Source organism: Sarcophilus harrisii, chromosome 3, assembly GCF_902635505.1.
Source record: "Sarcophilus harrisii chromosome 3, mSarHar1.11, whole genome shotgun sequence".
NCBI lineage: Eukaryota > Metazoa > Chordata > Mammalia > Dasyuromorphia > Dasyuridae > Sarcophilus > Sarcophilus harrisii.
Window position 1 is genome coordinate 575,883,254 of NC_045428.1, and position 6,000 is coordinate 575,889,253.

The 6,000-nt window shown below is 43.1% G+C and overlaps 1 protein-coding gene across 4 annotated transcripts in view; it reads right to left on the reverse strand.

Moving 5' to 3' along the window:
* Positions 1–5,511, reverse strand: part of SLC45A1 (solute carrier family 45 member 1) — a 38,826-nt gene extending 33,315 nt beyond the window's left edge. For 2 of the 4 annotated variants that reach the window (XM_003765513.3, XM_031962933.1), the window contains exon 1: positions 583–1,044. The gene's annotated coding sequence lies outside the window, so the exon portion shown is untranslated. Of the gene's footprint in view, positions 1–582; positions 1,049–5,335 lie in introns of those variants that run through there. The other 2 variants (XR_004233391.1, XM_031962932.1) reach the window with 2 other exon arrangements.
* Between the last annotated feature and the right edge of the window lie 489 nt (positions 5,512–6,000).

Below are 6,000 nucleotides of genomic sequence, written 5' to 3' on the forward strand. Positions count from 1 at the left end.
GAAGAGATCTGGGAGGGGAGACAGACTGGGAGATAGAGAAGATAGAGGACTGGAGCTGGAGCTCAAGCTCTCGGACTCAGAGACTAGGGGACAGACTCGAAGACAAAGACCCTCATGGGGGCTGCCCTGTCTCCTTCGGTCTCCCAGTCTGCATCAGCAGTCTCCGTCAGTCAACTAGTCTACAGTCTCTCGTCTCTTCCAGTCAGCCAGTCGGCAGGCTGCACATTTCAGTCTCTGATTTCGGTCTGACTTAAATACTCGATTACAATTACGTCAATTATCACGCTGAGTATGAGCCAACCATTATACCACTAGGGGACCCTTAGCTCATCAATTCCACCGAGTGAATATCTTGTTGTAAGATTACATCAATCATACTGAGTCAATATACATACATACATATATATATATATATATATATATATATATATATATATATATATATAAAGAGAGAGAGAGAGAGAGAGAGAGACATTGTAGAATAAAGTAGTGTGGAGGGGGTAAAAACCGACATTGTAGAATAAAGTAATGGGCAAGGGTATAATGAAGGGGCTGAGGAAGAGGTCCACAGGTTGAACTTACCCCCAATGATCCTTGAGCAACATTTCCTGATGATTCTAGTAGGAAAAAAAATTGCGTGGGATAGTCCAAAACAACCTCTCTGATTCTCTGGGCCTCTCTGAAATCCATAAGGCTTGTTGGCGGCAGGCACTCTCTGCTATAGACACACTCCTTCTCCTGCCTAATCTCCCCTTCCTCCTGCCCCTTTCTGGAATCTTCTACGCCTGGAAACTTCTAAACCCTATACCTGTATAATCACCGACCAATCCCCAGGGCTTCACTGACTGTGACATCACAGATGTGAAACCAATCAGGCATGTCTAGGTGAGAACCTAGGCCTTTTTCCAAAACTCAGGGCCCTCACCTTTTTCCTAGAACTTCTCGGGGATGCAGGTGAAGGAGGACCCAAGCATCCTACCCATTCATCAGCTAAAAAAGAGTAATGATAGCGTGCTGGAAGTTGGGCATGCCACGTTGGAGAGCATGCATTTCATGGGGTCATAATAAATTTAAAATCTACTATGCTAAACCTCCTGACCTCCTAAAATGGAGGAATATGTGGTGAAAAAAACAATTAATGTGGAATCCAAGAATTTTAAGCATTTATTCATTTATGGATTTATTGTCTAGTCTGACTCCTTGCTTGAAAACCTACTTACAGCCGCTGGTGTACCAATTGTTAAAATTTCATTTTGAACATTTATACCTCTGAAATCATCAAATGCTACCAATCAGGGTTTGATTTATTATTTGGTCAATTGTCTAAACTTAAGGAAGTGACGGATAAAATGTCAATGATGCATATCTTATATATAATTCTCCCTGCCCCCCAAAAAACTGCTGGGTAAACATTTCCCAGAATACCCATGCTTGCAACACTATGGAAGGATTGCTATCATAGGTGAGATGGTGCTCCCTGGTGCTCTGTTTCTTAGACACCATGAAACCTGGGGAAAGGAAGAAAAACTTGCTAAGGGGATCAATCACACTGACATTCTGTGTCAGGCTCTTGTCTCTTTAATCAATATTTTCACTGCAAAGTGCTTACAAAGGACTTCAGAAGTGTGACTGAGACCTGATCAAAAAACAAATAGCACAGTTAGACCTCAGGAAGAGGGACAGGTCAAATGAGAAAGTATGTGCAAAACACTTTGCAAACCATAAAATGCTACAAAATGCCGTCTATTATTATCCTGGATTCGAATCCTGAAAGGAGGTCCTGATTGCAAATCCCACTCTGACCTAAGCTTTGTATCTACCAGTCATTAACCCACCTGAGCAGCATGCTTGAAATTTGCTATCCTATCCCTTTAGAGAAAACTGTTCAGCATCTAAGCAATTTTAGAATTTTCCTTTGTAGTCCTTCCTGAGGAGGAGGCCTGAAGTTACAAAGAGAATCCAGGAGAGTTAATTGCTTACTGACCTTTAAAAAAAAACATTTTTTGAAGTCTGGAGTAATGATTCCATTGGCATAGGGCATTCCCAGTGTGGAAAGCTTCTCTGCCTTTACAGGTCTCCAGCCTGGCTGTAACTTACAGCCTCATGGTTTTATAAAAGAATTGGAAGGGCTCAATTGAACCCCCTCATTTCACGTATGACTCAGCTGAGACCAGGAGAGATGGGAAGATTTGTTCTAAGTTACATAGAGATTACAGGATGATGGGATCATTGAGGCAGAACTAAAATGGACGTCAGAAATGAAAGTCTAACTTTTTTACTTCTTGGATGGGGAAACTGAGGCTGTTATGTAATATCATAGAATTATGAAGAGACAGAATGAGGCCGTGAACCTATGTTCTCTAATCCAGAACTGAGTTGTTCTCTACTGGACATGCAATGAGAGACTAAGTGATCTACCCAGTTTTTCAGAGGTGATGTGGGCTCCGAGCACAACCTGAATTTACATCTTACTGGATCCAAGGCCAGGTCTCTCTCCATTATGCCCAGTGCTGTCTTTCTTTAAGGGAATAATTGTGAATTATTCCAGTCAGTTAATCAGTCAGTCAACCAGCATTTATTAAGCACCTATTATGTTCCAGGCACAGTGCTAAGTTCTAGGGATACAAAGAAAGACATTAAAAAAAAATCAAAACAAAAACTCAGTTATCACTGTTCTCAAGAACTCCCAGCCTAATAGAATATCTATTTTCATCTTTCTTCCAAAACTAAGTATAAACTTTTGAAGTAAGCTTCACTGTGACGGAATATCTTTATTGTCAGAATCATTTAATCTCTGAAAACAATTTCTGGACTAAAGAGGAGACATTCAAATCCTACCTCAGACATCTACTAGCTGTGTGACCCTAGCCAAGTCACTTCACCCCTGTCTGCCTCAGTTTTCCCATCTATAGAATGGGGATAATAATAGTGCCTCCCTCTCAGGGCTGTTGTGAGGGTCAAATGAGATCACATACAAATACTAGTTATTATCATTATTATTATTTCAATGTCATGGTCATTAGATTCTGTGATATTCTGTGCTACACTTTTTTAGAAGCTCACTAGACTTATACCCAGAGACCAAATCCTTACATTAACAGATAAGAATTTAGGTGGAACCCAAGTTAAAAAAGGGAAACTGACCTTGGAACCAGACTATCTCTCTTCTCATTCCAGACCTCCCTGGGCCTCAGTTTCCTTATCTGTAAAGTGAAGGGAGTTGGAATTGTAACCTTCCAGCTCTCATTCTAGGATCCTATGATAAAATAGAGTTATTATTATTGGGTTACTTTTCTTACTTGGGGATAAATAATAACTAACATTTATAGGACTTGATAATTTTTATCTCACTTGATCCTCACAACCACTCTAGGAGATGAGTGCTATTATTATTATTATTATTATTATTCCCATTTTGCAGGTGAAGAATACAAGGTTAAGATACTTGTTCATGTACATGTCTGAGAATGGATTCAAATCCAGATGTTCTTGATTCTGGATCCATGGCTCTAACCATTGTGCCATTTACCGGCCCTATTATGATAGAGTGACTATAATGCCCTACGATCCTAATAAAACATCCTCACTAGACCAAAATTATACCCGAGAAAATTTACTTAGAAAAAAAAACCCTACAGTTTTTCATATTTGAATATAATAGTGGTTGGGAATAGGGGTAGAAATCCATCAAAAATTTAATCAGATTAGAACTAGATTACGCTGATTTTTTTTTAAAACCCAAGCAGGATTCTTCGGATTCATTTAAATCAGAAATTAACCTTTATCTCCTATTTCAAATTGCCTTCATTAAGTTACCAGAGGATGCTCAGGTATTGTATAGAGACCAGAAATTGATAACAGGAAGATCTGAGTTCAAATGCTGCCTCATCTTAGCAATTTGATTCTGGTCAGATGATTTCAACTTTCTAAGTCTCACCTTCCTTCTCTGGAAAGTGACGTTACTAATAACACTGACCTCACAGGGTTTGGGGGGAGGGATGAATGAGGAAACCTATAAAAAAGCCTAGAAATAATATTATTGCACAGCCCTTTCCATAATCAACAGGAAACACACTGAGCCTCTGGCCTCCAAGAGCTCAGACACTTTGGGGTGAACCCTTTCTTAGTATAAAGAAATCACTGAGCTTAAGAAATGCCTTAAGATTTATTGGAGGAAGCCAGCATCTCAAACCATATTAATGGAAGTGGGTCATACTTGTGTCTTTTTTTTTTTTAAGGCTTAAAATTGCCCTGAAAGGAAATTTTATTTCCATCTCTCCATTTCCTCCCCCGTCGTCTCCTCAAATACTCCCATATGACACCCATCACGGGGTTATTTCTCCCTAAATCTCCTCCTTCTCCTCTGGCCAAACTTCATTCAAAAGTTCCTTCTTCTAAGAAATCCTTCCCTTCCAGCTCTGGTCCCTAAAGAGAGTTGGAGGTAAGATTTCCAGCAGTGGGGATTGTGGTCAGTTATTTAGTTCTCCTTTGGGACCGTCCCTTTCCCTTGCCCCAGGTCACCCAGACATGTCAATCCATTCATTCCGAGAGTCTCCAGCTTGCCTTCTGTCTTGCACTTCACTTTGTACCTTTTTTTTTTCTCTCCCTCCCCAATAAATGCTGAATAATGAGGTCACAGGAAGACAAAGATCACCATGGAAATCGCAAATATTTTAAAGGCGCTCTTTCTACTCGGGAGTAAGTTATATTGAATTTGGAGACCCACATGTTCCAAAAAACCACAGATGGACACCCCCCTCTACCCCCAACACCAGTCAAAATTGAAGCCGATTTACTATTCTTCATTCAGGGAATCTCCACAACTGGACCACATTTACTAAGGTCAGTCTGAGACGCCGGCAAAAGCGGGGAGAGGTGGAGGTCTGCCTGCCTGTCTACCAAAGCTTGAGTGAACTTGAGGTTACTGGGTTCAAAAGCAGCTTAACCTGGCTAGGGGATGGGGGAAATCTCCTCTCTCCCCCATTGGAGGAGCTTCTCTTCCCCAGCTCCTTCCTCTATTTCTCCATCCTCCATGACTTTAATTTCTCCAGAAATTTAATAACGGTCCCCAGAAGGCTCCTTGTCTCTCCCAGCTGAATATCTGTGTTCGCAGAGGGCTGCCGGGAGATCTCTCTACCGACAATGAAATTCATTAGAAATAGCCAACAAAGAACTAGCATCTCCCCTTGCCAAACCTCCAGTCCCCCCCTTTGTGGGCAGCTCCTTCCTGTTCAGGGGCCTAGCGAGGAGACATCCTCCTTCTTCCCCCTGGCGTCCTGGGAAGCTTGGGGTGGGGGTGGGGGAAGGTGGTCGCTGCAGGAGGAAATGGTGGTACCTGTGATGAAAGAGGGGGCAGCATCCCTTCTCAAGAGCTGCTTGACTGACTTGCCTTATCCCAGGCTGTGCTTCCTAGGCCCAGGCTCTGGGCTCTGGCTGCCGTCCCTCCTGCAGCATCATCATCTCTCCGGCTTCAAGGAGCCTGCGTTGTGGCTGGGGAGGCTGCCGATGACATCACTGCTCCGGTCCTCCTGCCTCTGGGCCCAGGGGAGCTTCTGCAGAAGCATCAGCAGGTCTGGGCCCGGTTCCTTAAAGGGGCAACTGCAAAGCAGGGGAACTACTGAACCTGGCTGGGGATGGGGCCAGCCGGCAAAAGCCCAGCCACCGCAGCCCTAGCAACGGGGAGGCGATTGAGGAGAAAGCTGGGACGGTGGGCTTGTGGAGAGACTGACATCCAGAAAGCACAGCCCACGGGGGGAAGGCACTCAAAGCAATTAACACCTAAGCAACGCCAGCCCTGACCGACAATCTGGGAGCATGAGAAGGACTGGGAAAGAAATGAAATCCTATCCTAAGGAAAACCCGTGTGAGAGCAATGAAAACCAGCATCCATCACCCTAAGGTGGCTGTGGTGTGATTAATATTCCTGATTCCAAGAGGAATATGAAGAGCGATGATGTAGATCAAGGGTTCGGAACCCGAGGTCTGTGAACATGGTTTTTA